Genomic DNA, 16,695 nt, shown 5'->3' with positions numbered 1-16,695 from the left:
CTCCTCTAGGCATGCACAGTCTCTGCTGTTTCAGCAGTTTCTTCACTGGTTTTAGCAAGCTTTGTCCTTCATTCTTGCAAGTTTTGTCTTGCCAAGTTACATTCCGTGTCTTAAGCTTATGGCTAACATTTGCTAACTTTTAGCACCGTATCTTATGTTTTCATAATGCTTTCACAAGTACCGTGATCTTAACCCTTTCACCTATTCCAAAGTACCACCTGAGATGCCTCTTCTGATCCCAACAAGAATGGGTGTTCCCTGATGGAGAACCAATTTCAAAATCTACTTAAACCTATGAAATCTATTTCTGCACTGAGCACGTTGAATATGCTTAGGACATGGATTCCTGTGACCACAGCAGAATTAAACAGTGCCATCTGAGATCAGATTCCTCTTATAGTTGTACATGTTCACTGTCAAAGACATTGTTAAACTGACCAAGCAGAGGAAAGAAGTCTCCTCTGAGGTACAGTGGGGATCCAGAAGTCAGGCACGGAGAAATGAACCCCACTCAGGGACAGGAGAGCCATGGCTGAGCAGCTTCCCCTTTGCAGGGTTCCTGCAGTTCCTTTCCCTTAAGTCCCATTGCAAAACGGTCCTGAGTCAGCTCAGCAGAGTTGTACTCACCTCAGAGGCTGTTGAGGAAGATCCCTGTTGAGAAGACATGTGAGAAGGGAACTGCTGGCTCACTCCAAGCTCCTGGACCACCTGGAAGAATACAGGGATGAGCACACTCACGTTTGCATGGCTGTCCCTGAGGCAGTTGGTCCTAAATGTTTTCCCAGCCTTCCTCAGCTTGGAATTCCAGCTTAGCTCTTCCTCCCCTCCTTAGGAATCCTTTCAGCCCCAGAGTTGGAAAATGAAACAACCTGCAGGAACTGTCTTACCTGATTAGAACACCAGAAGGGAAGTTGTTCAGAGCCCCATCCAGCCTGACCTTGAATATTTCCAGGGCGACCCCTGTTTGCTGTGGGCAACCTGTGCCAGGGCCTCTCCACCCTCCTCACCATTCCTCCTCCAGGGAGGAATTTCTTCTCACTATCCAACTGAACCCTGCCCTTTGTCAGTTGGAAGCCATTCCCCCTTGTGCTGTCCCTGCAGGTCCTTGCAAAGTCCCTCCCGGGCTCTTCCCGAGTCCCTTCAGGTGCTGGAAGGAGCTCTAAGGTCTCTCCCAAGCCTTCTTCAGGCAGAGTGGTCCCAGCTGTCCCAGCCTTTCCCATAGCAGAAGTGCTCCAGCCCCCTGAGCACCCTCTGATCCTTCCTGTGGGCTCCTCTGGGCCGCAAGGAATCATCTGGGAGGGGACTGGGAGAAACCCATTGCAGCCTCTGGCAGGTGCTGAGGCTGGCTGTAAACTGGGGTGCTGGCAATGCAGTGAAAAGCTGCTCCCTCGTTAGTGGCCGTGGTGATGGGAGGAGGAGATGTGGGTGTGCCCTGGCATGGCCAGGAGTCCCCGTCCCCTGCCAGGCCTGTCCCCAGGCCAGCACCAAAGCTGCCGCCAGCTCTGGAACAGCCCCCCGGGAATGCCCTGTTGTTCCCAAAGGGAACTGTTCCCCATGGGACAGCCCAGGCCCACGCAGAGCCCCTCTGGGCCTGGCCCAGGGAGAGCTGCCCCTTCCCCACTCACCTGCTGGGGCTCCATCAGCCGTTCTGGCAGTTGCTGGGCTCCAGTTCCACATCCAGGGCGGTTGGAGAGTCCCCGCCCCAGCCCAACTGCTCCCTGCCCCAGCACCTGCCCCCCCAGCCCTTCCCCAGCCCCCCAGGCCCCACGGCCTGGCCACCCCAAACACGATGGGGCACATGGGGCACCGCTCCTGCTCCGCAGCTGCTGCTCGGCAAGGGGGGAACGGCTCCAGGCCCAGGTCCACTGAGGGCAGTCAGGAGCTCCCAAATCAATCCCTCCTTCCCCTCCTGGGCTTCACCTGCAGCTGGGCAGGGGCTGACACTGCGCTGGGCTTGTGCTTGTGCTTGTGCTTAAAATGATCCCAAAGACCATTTTCCTGTGGGGGAGCAGCTGTCACTGTGCAATTGGTGGCTGAAAGGGATGTGACCCAGGTGCGGACATGTCTCTGTCACTTCAGACAGCGTGTCTCTGGTTTTCAGAGCCGCTGAACACAACTCTGCTGAAGTTAAACACAGGCTTTGCTGTCAATCACTTTGAAAACCAAACTCAGAATTTGTAACAGCTCTCCTCTTGTCTCCGCCTGCTGTTGTCCATAATTAGATTGAAGATTTTTTTAGATTTTCGTGTGAAAGGGCGTTTCAATGTGTTCTTCCTGCAAGTATTGCAGGCAAGTGACCAATTTTACCTGTGCCTTACTTTCAAGCCTGGGAGTATCTGCCTTTCATTAAAGTCATTTTTAAATGCACCTCAAAGCTTAAATAACTCAAAGCATCTTTCTTCCCAGCAAGAATATAATAGGTCTTTGGTTCAATCTGCCTTAGAAAAAATTGAGGATGACCATGAAAAGTATCTTAGAAAATATGAATTTTTTTGTTCCTAATCTGAATGTCCAACTGGACAAACCCTCCTGTGGTTTGGTGCAGAAATGCAAGTCAGATTTCTTTTGTATCTCTGAACTTGCAGGATAATTTGATTGCTTTTTTCAGCAGCCTAATGACAGTAAAAAAAAAATGAGGTTTGTCTTTTTGGTATGGTGGGAGTCTTTTATTATTTATTTATTTTTATTTTTCAAGACTCTCAAATCTTACACTTTATTAATAGTGGCTACAGTAAAATTAAAATAAGACCTTCATTGCAATGGAGAAGTTACAAATTTTGCAGCTGCTTGCCCTGCCCTGTTCTATGTCATTGCTGTGTGTGAAGCCTCTGGGCTTCTGCTTCTGGGGTTCCCTCTTTCACTGGTTTTGGAAATTTGATGGCAGTGCTCACATTTTAGAAAGAAGACTTCATTCCAATTAAATTTATTGCCTGAGCTCTTCCAGTCCAGGTGCTTGAAGCTTGTTTTCTAATGTTGTTGGTTTTCTCAGCTTCTGTTAGTATTTGTGATTTTATAACAAAATGTTCTTGGATGTCATTTTGCAAGATTCTGTAATCAGCTTGCTCTTTTGCTCTTGGATTTCTTAGTGCTGGCTCAGAACTGAACGCAGCATTTTGGGAGGGAACCCGTCAGTCTGAGATAGGATTCTCTCAGCAGCAGCTGTTTTGCACATCTGAACTAAGGTAACAGGAAGCCACGAACTGAATATCCCGCCCATTGCAGAACCCCCAGTGCTCAGTGTGGAGCCAGCTGGTGACATCTCTGCCATCCCCAGGCCCCGCTGTCTCTGTATCCCTGTGGCTAGTGGGCAGCGGGAGCTGGTGCGATGGGCACATGGAGATCCTGCAGTGCTGGACATGGGGCAGAGTCCTGGACGAGCAGGGGGACGTGCAGGGCCAGCGTGGTGTGCCGGCAGCTGCGGGACGGCGAGGCAGAGACAGCCGACACTCCCCGAAACCTCAGCGGGACCGGGAGCCGTGGGGCTGTGAGGGGGCCCTGGGCAGGGCACCAGGCCGACCTGGCCCTGTGCAGCACCTCCCTGCCCGAGCGGGCACCGTCTGCAGAGGTCGTGGAGGATGTGGGACTCATTTATTGTGTTTTACTGTTTATCGTGTTTCACCTCCGGAGTTTGGTGGGGCTTTTGGTTTGTAGTTATTTGTTTACTTATTTTATTGCTGGTGGGTTTAGTTTGGAGTTTTGGGAGGGGTAGAGGGGAGGTGGTTCTTTTGTTATTATTTTTAATTAATATCTTTGCAGGTTTTTAATTAGCAGAAACCCTTCCCTGCCTGTTTGCAGCCAGATCTAGGGTGAAAGGAGGTGGAAGTTGGTGCAAAGGAGCTGTGACCTCACTACAGAATTCAGAAGTCTCATGTGACAGAAAGTGAGGCAGGTCCCAGGTAGCCACTGAGAGAAAGGGCTGGGGGCTGGAGGTGATGGGCACAGCTGTCCATCCTGTGTTGGGCCACGAGGAACTGTTTCTCCATTGGTCACGATCTCCTTAGGAAACCCTGGATCAAGGTCAGCTGCACAGTGCTGCTATCATGTCTTCAAAGGGGTCATTGGAATCTTTCTCTCTAATCCTCCAATGTCTAATCCTTGAGGACTTGACAAAGGGGGTGGGTGGGAAGGCAACGACTCATTAGGCCTTTCTTCATTTTAATGAGCCCTGCAGTGTATTTGGTGTTCTGAGTCCAGGATCCTCAGGTCCTGAGAGGAGATAGCAGCAGTCCCTCAAGAAATCCAAGTCAGAAGAGAAACCCAAAGTGTCTTGGAGCATTCAGAGTTGCCACTGAAAGCCCTTTCTGATGGAGCCTCCCAAGGGCCTCGTTCGAGCCAGTCACTGGAGGCTGTGATTGCAGGCAGGCAGAGGCACTGGGCAGGTGGCTCTGGTGCTGAGCAAAGCCTTTGTTTGATGGAGCAGAAGGGCCAAGGCCTGAATCCCGGCCTCTGGGACGGGAGATCCTGTCCCTCTCTGAGCCCAGGGCTCTCCCTGGAGGCAGCCTGGGCTGTGAAGGGCAGTGCCCAGGGAAGGACAGCAGTGTAACGGTGCCCAGCGTCCCCAGGGCTGCCTGGACACAGCCCCAGTGCCACGAGGACAACTTGTCTCCTCACAGACCTCACTGGTGCAGACAACTGCCATGGCCAAGGGCACCAAGAGCTCAGGCCCTTGCAGGCAGCTTCAAAGCTCTTGGGGAAGGACCCTCTGGGAAGGCCAGGACGGGGAGTCCTCTTTCCTCATCAGCCTTGTCGCAATGACCGCCACTGACCACTGCCCAGGCTAGCTCCTGCGGTGTGCGACAGGAGTGGGGAGCAGCTGGAGGCTCTCGGCTTTAAAGCTGCTCCTCAGGAGCTCAGCTCTGCCCACGGGAGCTGAAGCTCCAGGCACAGTGGCTGTCAGCAGTCCCGACGAGGGAGAGGATAAAAAGTAGCAAGGAGGCTTGCCACACGGGATAACCCAAGTTTATTGCAGGCAACCCCCTGGAGACAAGCCTCCAGCAGCTCCAGGGAACCCCTTATAAAGGGAGGTGGTACAATGGGGATGGCTTAACTGGGGACCAATAGAAATCTCTAAGGGAGGGATGTGGACGAGGATAGACATTTCCTTGGGCCAATAGCCCCAAGGGGAGGAGGGGAAAGGGATCACATGCCCCAATGGGGCAGCGAGGTTTAGGGGATTTCCAAAGGGGGAGGTGTCTAGAGGGGTAGGGTCTCGGGGGATTGATGGGGACCATATAAGGGTAAATTGGGAGGTTTCACATGATGGACACTGGACCTTGGGGAACAACAGGAGGGGTTTGGGTGATTGATAGGGAAAGAGCTAGAACAAGGGGAGGAGAACAACCATGTAGGGAGCACCAGGGGAGAGGCTTGGGTCTGGGGGAAACCAACTGGAAATAGGAGTGGGGAAGGTAGGGATGAACCATTGGGGTACAGAAAACTTACATAAAACTACAATAAAGGTATCGCATCACCACAAGCCTCATCCTCTCTCAAGCACTCAGCCCAGTCCTGTTTGCTCTTTCACCACCACCCCAGGTTTGGATTCCTTTGCACCAGCTGCTGCCTTTCTGAGCCATGGTAATTCTGCCCAGGCCAGCAGTGCCATGAAATGAGTCTCTTCCTTCCATGAGCTCTGCTGGCCTGCTGCTCCTCACACTGTCATCCAAGAGATCCCACCATGAGGAAGAGATTTTTTACACAGAGGGTGGTGACAGCAAGGAACAGGCTGCCCAGGGAGGTGTTGGGTGCCTCATCCTTGGGAACATCCAGAGCCATGTTGGACAGGGCTTTGAGCAGCTTGCTCTGCTTGAAGATGTCCCTGCCCATGGCAGCTGGTTGGACTAGATGGCCTTTAAAGGCCCTTTCCAACCCGGCCCATCCTATGATTCCATCATTCCATGATCCCGTGAGCGACTGCGCTTCAGGATGAGCCATCCTCACCCATCCCTGGGCAGCTGGCACAAGGGACCTTGAGTGCAGAGGGACCTTGACATGCTCAGGGATTTGGCCAATGTAAACATCCTGATGATTTTCCCTAATCCCTCAACTCTTAAGCTGAGACTTCAGGAATGTAGTCAAAATGAAGAGGTTTCAACCTAAAGAGACAAATTCAACCACATGGGTTTTGGAGACCCAATTCTGCATTCATGCCAACGTATTTAGCTCCTCAGCCTGTCTTCAAGTAGATTCTGCAGAGTCTAGAGCCATGTGCATGGACAGGCACAGTCCTTCCCAGAGGAAGGGTGTATGACCATCTCCTAGGCTGACATGCACATAGGAGGCCACCAGCCCCAGTGCCCACTTGTGCCAGGCCTCCAGGATGGGTGCGACTCATTCAGCAGGACCCTCTATTCCTGCAACAGCTCCTTGGGCTTCCTCTACCCTTCCCAGCGGCTCCCAAAATGCTGGGAGCTTTGCTTTTGGCTTTATCCGTACATCCTGGGGCAAGGTTTGCTAAATTCCTGCTTTGCAACTTGCCCTGTTTCCATGTCCTGTTTGCTGCCTCTTTGTGCTGGAGTTCTGTCTGTTCAGCCAGCAGAGAAGGATGCTTATTTCACGGGAACGTGGAGAAATCCTTCTTGTCCTGGCAGGAAGCTTTCCTGCAAGGCCTGTAAGATCTCCTGAGCTCCTTCAGCCTTCAGAGCTGCCTCTACCATGGCACCTCTTGGATCAGTCTCCCAGTACATCAAATTCTTCTCCTCTGGAGTGCCCTGGCCCACGCCCTGCTGCTGCCCTTGCTCCCTGCCCTTTGGCATGTGAGACGCCCCGATTTCATTGTCATGTCAGCCAAGGTGGACACTGCTGACCCCATTCCTGAGCAGCTTCTCCTGTTGGTCAGCTCCAAGTCCCAGTGAGTATCACCTTTTTTAGCCCACCTGGCAGCCCATCCAAGGAGCTGTCCAAAACTCCTTCAGGGCTGTTGGCACCCCATTGCTTTGCCTGGCCAGGGAATGCCAGGACAATTCTAGTCCTCCATAGGAACCTGCTCCTTTTCCTGGAGATGTGGGACCACCTCTGGCATTTGTGCCTGACCTCTGACCAGCTCACTCCTGCCTTCTGTCTGCATCAATTGCAATTACGGGAGTTGAGAGAAGACACTCACACCCAGGTGTCTATTCCGTGCACACATGTACAGAGGCAAGAAGAAACTCACCTGCTGTGGCTTAGTGGAAGGTGTAGGATGGGAACTGGGTGTCCCTCAAATGCTGGGAACACAAACCCAGGATGAGATGCCTCCACTGGCCCGTCTGGATCCCTTCCCTCAGCAGGGGTAAAGGAGATCCCATCCTGGGGAGATCACTGCCTGGGTGTCCTGTGCAATAACAAGATGAAAAAGGATATTGAGTTGCAACTTCGCCTCTGAGAGGAGGAATGATGCCTCTGGAAATAAGTTAGTCTCCCCAGTGCAGGCAGTGAGACCTCAGTGCTCGCTTCAGGCCGTTTGACAGCAGGTTCCCCTGGAGCCCCAGGGACACCTGGCGGGAGCCTCGAAGGTGAGGGGAAAGTGCTGCCTGGGGCTGTTGCTGCGCTGCCGAGCTGGGCTGGGCTCGGGGCTGGAGGCAGCTCCTGGCAAGAGCAGCGCCGCAGAGAGACAGCTCTGCCCAGGAGCAGCTGCTCCGCACAGCCCAGCAGGGCTGGGGCACAGCCGGCAGGCACCCAGGGCACGGGAGGGAGGCACAGAGAGGGGAAGGGCAGGCTGGGCTGGGAGTACAGAGAAGAGCTCCCTTGGAGCCAAGGCTTTGCAGCCCCTGCCAGGGTCAGTGTCTGGCTGCAGGGCAGTGCAGCTGCCTGGAATGCTATCCCAGAGCTGGCACAGCCCCCAGCCTTCGGCTTCGCTGCTGCACTGCCAGAGGCACAGGGCGTGTGGGCTCCCTGGCGTGGGCACGGCTGCAGGCTGTGGAGCTTCGTGTGCTGCCAGCGGTGCCCAGGCAGGAGAGGGGGCTTCTGCTTTCAGGAGGTCTTCTCCCAGCTCTACATCACCCCCAGGACATTGCTGAGGGCACTTTGCAAGGGAAAGGTCAAGGGAGGGTTTACTATAAAGATAAGGAGCTTCCCTGAGTCTGTGATTTCAGTTTCATATTCTTGGGGAATTGGGGATGGAAAATACAAAAGGGGCTCTCCTTCTGGAACAAGTCACTGAGAGCCCTGAGCTGTAACTTTGAGTGACCAGTAGGTCTGATTGAAGCCTCTGAAAGTGCCTTCAGCCATTCCTCTGCTGATAGAAGCACAGGCATCACCTCTGCTGGGCCCATCAGGTTGCTGTGTCCTGCCCTTTCCCACCTGCAAACGGGAAGACGTGTCCAGCCAGCGCCCTGCCAACACGCAGGTTTCCGGAGGGCCACGGTGAGTGCAGGGATCTTGTGCTGGGTTCTCTGAACGCTGACAGGGGAAAAAAGCTTCCCTGGAGGAAAAACCCCAGGCAGCAGAGATCATGGAGTGAGGGGAAACTATAACCAGAAATGCTGTGTGGGGGAGACTTCAGAGAACTCTGTGTGACCCACTCCAATGCCGAGCCCTTCCTCTGAGCAAGCCCCCTTTGCCTCCTCCTCTTGCACCCAGCCAAGCCTCTGCCCTCAATACCGTGGGGCCAAGGCCAAGATCCCCCTCCTGGGCAGGCAGAGCTGCAGCAGAGCCATGGGGCAGCTCTGCAGCCCCGGGCCCAGTTCCTTCTGCAGAGCACGGGGCTGGGAGCAGCCGCCCAGCACCGGTGGTGGCACAGCTGGGTGAGGCTTTTGCTGCCCTCACTGCCCGGCTGCCCCTGCCCTGGCCTCTCTCAGCCACAACCTCTCTTTGTGTTTCCTTGCTCCTCCACTGTATCCCACAGCCGTAGGAAGGAGAGGAGAGAGATCCAGCAGGCAGGAATTGTGCAGCAAGATTGATTTATTTAATTATTTTACAAACTCTTTTATAGACTTTTCTTCAGAGTCTAATTGGACAAAGGATCAGCCACCCCTTGGGGGTGACTGGCTAAAATCCTAAAACATCCGTTGTCAAAATATTTTTCTACTGTACCATAAACAAGGCTTTTGCAAGGTCACAGGTGTTCATAGTTTATAGAACTCTGCTACTATCTTCTGTGAGAGAGAAAAGTCTCTCACGGGCTTAGAAAATAGCAAGAAAAATTCTTGCTAGCAGCATTTTTGTAGCCACACAACCTCTCTTTGTGTTTCCTTGCTCCTCCACCTGTCTGTGGTTTTGCTGTTGTTACTGAGTTCTCGCTCCCATTCTCCTTGGGGTTGGGATTTTCAGCTGCACAGTCAACTCTGATTCTTTCCGTCCTTTTCTACAGCCATGTCCATGGCAACAAGCTTCCCAACTTTCTTCTACACTGTGGGGCTGTAGGCAATCATTCTGTTTGTTGTTTGGGAATGAGCAATTCTCCCTTACTGAGATGCAATCCTGTACATCCTTCTTGGGTGTCCTTCCAAGCTCTGAACTGCCCTGCAAGGTGCAAACCTGTCTCAAGTATCTTTGTGTTCTCTGAAAGGCTCACGAAGAAGCAGAGACGCTGTGATGGAGGAGGTGGTGGTGGGTTGGTGAATTGAGCCGGGTGTGTCCTTGGCTGGAAGTGGGGTGCTGAGACCTTGAGGAAGGGTGAGACATTTCCTGGTCTGCAGTGGACCTCTCTGCTCCCAGCAGTGTCTGGTGGCTTTTCAGTGTGACATGGGAGCATAATCGCACTCCATTTAAGAAAGGTGCAGCCGTGAGGCATCTGGGGATAGGACAGAGGGACAGAGCAGCTCTCACTGCATGCTGAGCCTCAGGCAATAATGCTCTTGTCTTGCAGGACTCACTTTGTTCTTTGCACTAGAAATGCTGAGTGTTTCTGACATGCAAGGACACTCAGGTAGAGGGGGAAGAACTGCAGAAAAATCCAAATTTCCCATCCATCCCCTTTGCTTAGCATTGGGATTGCAGGTGCTGACCAGCCCTTCTGTGCTAGGAGCAGTTGCAAGTGCAAATGTGAAGCCAGAGCACTGTCTGCTATTCCCCAAATTCCCCTGAAGTCAATGCTGCAGAGCTGGGCTGATTCCTCAGCAGCTGTGGGCAGAGGATCTGCTCCTCACAGGACACTCATCCAGCACCAAGCAGAGCTCCAGGCACAGAGCTGAAGGCAGCAGTCCTACGAAGGGAAAGTGGGTCTGAGTAGCAGGGGGATGGTCTCTGAGAAATGCCTCTCATTTTCCTCAGAGAAATCTCTGGAACTTGTCCCTGTTTTTTCTCCTTCCTACCAAGAGGGACAAAAAGTTCAACAGCAGCTCCATCAGACAGTTACTTGTCCTGGCATTGGCAGACACGCGGCAGCTGCAGCTCCTGCACTTCTGCCTCTTCCTGGGCATCTCCCTGGCTGCCCTCCTGGGCAACGGCCTCATCATCAGCGTCGGAGCCTGCGGCCAGCACCTGCACAGCCCCATGTTCTTCTTCCTGCTCAACCTGGCCCTCCCCGACCTGGGCTCCATCTGCACCACTGTCCCCAAGGCCATGCACAATTCCCTCTGGGGCACCAGGCACATCTCCTACTCAGCATGTGCTGCTCAGGTGTTTCTGTTTGTCTTCTTCATGGGAGTAGAGGTTTCCCTCCTCACCATCATGTGCTACGAGCGCTACGTGTCCATCTGCAAAGCCCTGCACTACGGGACCCTCCTGGGCAGCAGAGCTTGTGCCCACATGGCAGCAGCTGCCTGGGCCAGTGCCTTTCTCTACGCTCTCATGCACACGGCCAATACATTTTCCCTGCCCCTGGGCCAGGGCAATGCCCTGGGCCAGCTCTTCTGTGAAATCCCACACATCTTCAAGCTCTCCTGCTCACACTCACATTACCTGTGGGAAGTTTGGCTTATTGTGGTTAGTGCCTGTTTAGACTTTGGCTGTTTTGTGTTCACTGTGGTGTCCATGTGCAGATCTTCAGGGCTGTGCTGAGGGTCCCCTCTGAGCAGGAGCCTCTTCCATGTGCATCCCTCATGTGGCCGTGGTCTCTCTGTTTGTCAGCACTACTGTGTCTGCCCATCTGAAGCTCCCCTGCATCTCCTCGCCATGCCTGGATCTGCTGGTGGCAGTTCTGTACTCAGTGGTGCTTCCAGCACTGAACCCCCTCATCTACAGCCTGAGGAACCAGGAGTCAAGGAGGCAATTAGGAAACTGATTTTAGGAACCTCTTCTGGTAGCTTTTAATCTCTTTTCACAAATGACTCTCATAGTAGGGCCCTGGAGACCTGAACCTCCGGGTTTGTTGGGTTTTTATTACTATTATCATTCACTGTATTGTTATTTGTGTTTATTATTTTCCTAAATGACTATTTAGATTTAGACTATTTAGATTTAGGATGAACCAGCTCTGCATCACCTGGAGCCTTTAGAGTGTGTCTAAAAGGGCCCAGAGCTGATGCTTTCATAGCATCTTGGGAATAAAGTGGGATCTCCCCAGTGCACTGACTGAAGGTTTGGCTCTTCTTCCAAGCTCATGTCAATTTAAGCCAAGAGAATTTCCCCACCTCAAGGCTCTGTAGCTCCATGGATTTTGGAGAGGGAAAGTGCTCACATCAGTAGCTGCTAAAGCCCAAGAATTTGATTTGGACAAACCCACTGTTGTATGGTGACAGTGGAGATGGTGACAGGTCACTGAGGAACATACCCAAGACTGTCCCCCATGGCACAGGGCACAGAATGTTCTCCAGGACAAGAAACTGGAGCTGCCTGGACAGCCCAGAGTATCTGCAGGCCTGTGTGAGCCTGGGCTGGGCAGTGACTGGAGCCCCACCAAGGCACAGATCAGCCAAGGTATTGACCCCCAGAGGGAAAGCACTAAATCCCTGCATCTGCAAGGAAACACAGATGGACACAGCAAACCATACCCAGAGCAGCTCCAACAGGGAAAGGAACCTTGACAGCCACCGCACACCTGCAGATCACCCCCCACAAACCCAGGAGCAACACTAATGGCCCCCTCCTGTTCCCTCTGCGGCTGCTCTGGTGTGCAGGTCACAAGTGCTGCAGGTGTCTCCTGCAGCACAGACCCGCGGGCACACACACACGGGCTCTGTCCAGTCTGGGACAGGCATTTGGGGCTGCCCAGGTGCCCTGCTCAGACTTGGGGCTGTTGCCGTGAGTGGCTGTGCTGGAAGGGGCTGCTTCAGGCTGGTTCCAGCTGGGTCTGGGCATGGGAGTCTTCATGGCAATGGCCTGCGCTGGCTGATGTGGGGCCTCAGGGTGCGCAGGGAGCACTGTGACACTGCGGGGCCCCATGGAACCAAGGGGACATTGTGACCTCTGGGCCCTGCCCTGCCCCTGGGGTGTTTCAGGAGCCCCGGGGCACCCAGGGCAGCAGAGCAGAGCCCCTGGCTCAGGAGGCAGCAGCTCCCCAGGCAGGCGGGTGAGGGGCGTGCTAGCCAGGTAACAAGAAGCCCAGAGGTCTGGCTGCATCCTCTGTGTCCGCAGCTCCAAGGAAGAGAGGGAGCTCCTCACCCAAAGGAGCTTGTCCTGGGCAAGCTGTCGCGGTGCAACAGCAGAGGCAGAGAAGGAAGGAGGGGACTCTTCGTATAGGTTCCGCGTGCAGGTTTATTCACAGGTGAAGGGACTAGGGACGAAGAGCCGATTTTTGAAGAGGGTCCAGGGATTTTATACTCGGGGAAGGTGTACTAGTTTGAAAAGAAACTAGTGGGAGACACCAAGTCAGAATAACAATTTAATGGGGAAATTAAAGAAAAGGAAAAAAACCGAACAAAAATAAAGGCAGAAAACACTGGGTTAAACTGACAGAGTCAGAATACAACCAGACACCCTGTCAATCAGGGTGGTGGTAGCAGTGTGGTAGAATGGTGGCTGCAGTCCTCCTGAAGTGGTGATCCTGTAGAAAAAAGGGGCTGCTCTTCCTCAGAAGGTCACGTGGTGGCTGTGTAGCTCCTGTCCACTGGAAATCCAGTGGAAGGGTTGTCTCTGGTGTTCAGAATCTCAGCTTATATCCACGATGGGATGCTTGGTTCTTCCTTCTGGGTGGAGCATCTCACAATGGGGTAATGAGTCATGAGGCCAAGTGTTGATTAGGCTCATTAACAGAAGATAGCCCGGAGGGAGTTATCTCTGAGTCATGCGGCAGGACAATGATGGGCCATTAACAGAAAGATAGTCTGGGGGCAGGAGACAAGGAAACACTGCCCCACCTGATTTCAACAGCTCACGAGGATGGTAATAGAAAACCCTGCAACCCAGGACAGCAGGAAAGGCGGGGATAAGGGATACCGCCAATAGGGTACGGCTAAGGAGGCAGGATTAACAATGAAGTAGGCAATGGGAAGAACTCAGAGGAGGGACTACAGGGGACAGCCAATGGGGTATCGAGTAACATAGAAACTTCTAGAGCTGATACATATTTACCTAAGGGAAATTAATATTTACAGACTTATACATAAAACAGGGAGGGGAGAACAAGAACCAACCAATTTAGAACATGTAAATAACCGCACCAAGGGGTGATGGCATCTCACCCTAACCAGATAGTCTTTATACATTGGTGCCTGACCACCAAACAGTGGGTTCTAGTGTTTCATCTGGGGTTGGGGTGGCTGCAGCCACTTGCACTGCCACAGGCGGGTGGCAGGAGGTGCCCATGGAGAAGAGGAAGGCCAAGGCCCAGCGCCCCAAGGGCAGCACCAGCTGAGGGCCGGGCAGGGAGGGAGAGGCCGGTGCTGGGACTGCGCCAGGGCTGCCCAGCAGTGTGCCAAGGCCGTGCCTCCATCCCACACCTCCTGCTCTTGGTCAGCCTGCAGCAGCAGCAGCCTCGGGGCAACCAGGGCCAGGCCTTGTCCTTCCAGCAGCAGTGGGAGCCATCGTGGCCTGGCCCGGGGGCCCTGGCGGGGACAAGGGCCGCAGTGGGGCAGCTGCTGTCCTGGCCGGCCCTTGCAGCCGGGCAGCCCGGCCAGCGCCACAGCCCCAGCCAGCCCTGCCCGGCGCTCGGCAGCAGCAGGGGCACTGCCCAGCCCTGCACCCGCCCCGCACCAGGAGGCCAAGGCGGCCTCTGTGTCCAGCAGCAGCCCGCACACAGAGCCTGCAGCCAGAGGCACATTCAGCTGCTCCTCAGCGTGCCCAGCGGGGCACACGGACGCAGCCCCGGCACAAGAGGAGGCACATTCAGCTGCTCCTCAGCGTGCCCACCGGCGCACACGGACGCAGCCCCGGCACAAGAGGAGGCACATTCAGCTGCTCCTCAGCAGCACAGCGCGGCTGCCCCTGGACTCCTCCAGGCCTGCACAGCTCCCTCTTTCCTGGCACAAAAGCCCTTCAGGCTGATACCCAGGATTTCAGTTCCTTAGTCCTCCTTGTGGCAAATGACTCCAAGAGATGCCTGGGAAGTCTCAGGGAGATTCTGGAAGATGCAGGTTCACTGCAAAAGTAAAGATGTATCAATGTCAGCTTCCCTGGAACAATCTGGGGCTGCCAGACAGGATTTTTTGTTCTGAACTTGGAGGTCAGGATTCTCAGAGGTGTCTGGGAACAATGTCAGGTAGATCCGGAAGATCCCGGAACCATGAAAAATCAGCTCTGGTACTTGCCTTGGAGGAGTCTAAGGGTTCTACCCAGGATTTCAAGTGCCTAAACCAGAGATGAAAAGACCCTGGCAGATGCCAGGAGGAGTCTCCAGTGGATCCCGGTCTAGAGAAAACTTCCAAATGAGCAAAAACATCTTGGGAATCTTCCCTGGAGAAATCTGGTGCTGCTTCCTGGAGCTTCTTCAAGGAGATGTGAAGACTCTGGGACCTACCTGGGAGAAGTCTTGGGTGGATTTCTCCAAAGGAGAAAAAACATATTGGAAACCTTCCCTGGAAGATTGTGGGCCCGTGGTTATAAACTCAGGTCTCAAAATTAAAGATCGAAAGACTCCAAGAGAATCCTGGGAGGAATGTCAGGTGAACCCAGAAGGATGTAGTTTCTTGCAAGGGGGAAGAAAGCACCTGAGGCAGCTCTGCTGGGGCTTCTGCCTGGGATCTCAGCTCCTTAGAATGGATATGAAAAAACTCCAGGAGGTGCCTGGGGGGGGACTCACATGGATCCTGGAAGATTCAGGATGCACAAGAAAAGAAAAATCACCTTGGGTAATTCCCTTGGGTGAATCTGGAGCTGCTCTTGGGATCTCAGCTCCCTTGAGGAGAAGGGAATACGCTCCAGTGAATCAGGGGGATGGGAAGCAGGAGAATTAGTTTGTCAGGAACAATGCATCCAGCTTGGCCAGCATACCAGGGCAGGAAGAAAAGATAAGAGACCTCTGATAAAACCAGGGGGAGTCTCCGACAGATATCCTGTGAACTAGCTCAAACCAGTCTCAAAGGCCAGGGGTACAAAAGAGCATGCGCGGGGGAGAAAGGTGAAAAGTTCAGGACGAGGAAGACCTTCGGCCTTCATCAAAAAGACCCTCGGAGACCCCTACCAAAAAACACCAAACAACACTGCGCAAGCGCAACGCGGATGTAAATGACTTTTGGGTTCATTATAATACGAAGCGAGGCTGGGCGGGGCTAGGTGATGAATATGTATAGGCGTGTTGGGAAACTTAATGAATATGGAACTTGTAACCGGATAAATACCGAGCCGAATGCAGCTGTCGGCACACATGATTTTGGAGGAGCGATCCCCCGTGCGTCCCAGCGCTGGAAATAAACATACCTACTTTACTACTTCTTTAGTAGTGGAGTTCTGTCCGCTCTTCATTTGGCGAGCAGCCAGGAGAAACTCTGTCCGGCTGCAGGATCGGCTGAGGAGCGGACGTCCTAGGCGCGCCCCAGGGCTTTCCTGGAGGATCTCCACCCCTTGGCTCGCTCACTGCGGCTGACAGACAACGACCTGGAACTGCGGATAAACGGTATGTTTTGCATTTAGGTTGCCTATAAGTCGTACGCGTGGCCAGGGCTGCTGGTAAGCCGCGAGGAGACGTCCCGCGTTCAGCGCAGTCCCTGTGAGGGTCAAGGTGGGACTTGCAAGCAACCGGCTACCGGAGCCGGCAAGGGGGAATCGCCGACCGATAGGGCGGCCGCTAGTGATCCTGGGAGCGGATCGGGTGATTCCAGAGGGGTCCCACCGGAACTTGTTACCGTGTCGAAAAATATAAGCGGGACCCTGAAACTACTACAAGCGAGAGTTGCGAACATTTTTGCTACTAGTAGCTGGTTTGAATGTTGTTGTGTTGCTTATATGTCTGTGTGGATATTGGTTGTTGTCGGACTGCTTTTATGTGTGTAGATGTGTATTAGGTCGCCTATTCGTTTGTAAAACAGGAGCGTGCGTGTTGCCGTGTGTCGTTTGAGAGTGTGATATTGAGACATTTGTTTGGGGGGGAGTGCTTGCTTGTTGAATTTGGAATCGTGGCTGGGAGAACCTCTGCAGAAAGATTAGTGGCAGAGAATTTAGAGTTTGAAAGAGTACGTGGAATAACTAGTTCTTGTGGATGTATCAGAACCTTTTATTCAATGGGAGGATGGCAGGTTGCATGGGTATTAATACAGTGTAAAGTTTGTACGAGGAAGTGATACTGCTCTTCTGCCAGACGGCAGAGCCTGTGTTCTCAGTGCTATTAGAGGTACTCTGAAGCTGATTTTGAGCCTGAGATTTTAAGGATTGTGTGTGGGAAGTCGCATTTGGTACCTGAGATTTGGGAGGTTTGGGAAGAAAATTGGGAAAGAACTGTGAGAGAGTGTGAGAAAAAAAAAA

At 53.3% G+C, this 16,695-nt stretch overlaps 1 pseudogene; it reads left to right on the top strand.

Moving 5' to 3' along the window:
- The first annotated feature begins 10,148 nt into the window (after positions 1–10,148).
- On the top strand, positions 10,149–11,177 carry LOC125317614 (annotated as a pseudogene).
- The last annotated feature ends 5,518 nt before the right edge of the window (positions 11,178–16,695 follow it).

This window comes from Corvus hawaiiensis, chromosome 27, assembly GCF_020740725.1.
Source record: "Corvus hawaiiensis isolate bCorHaw1 chromosome 27, bCorHaw1.pri.cur, whole genome shotgun sequence".
Taxonomy (NCBI): domain Eukaryota; kingdom Metazoa; phylum Chordata; class Aves; order Passeriformes; family Corvidae; genus Corvus; species Corvus hawaiiensis.
The sequence above is the reverse complement of the archived record's forward strand: the minus strand, read 5'-3'. Positions and strand labels throughout refer to the sequence as shown.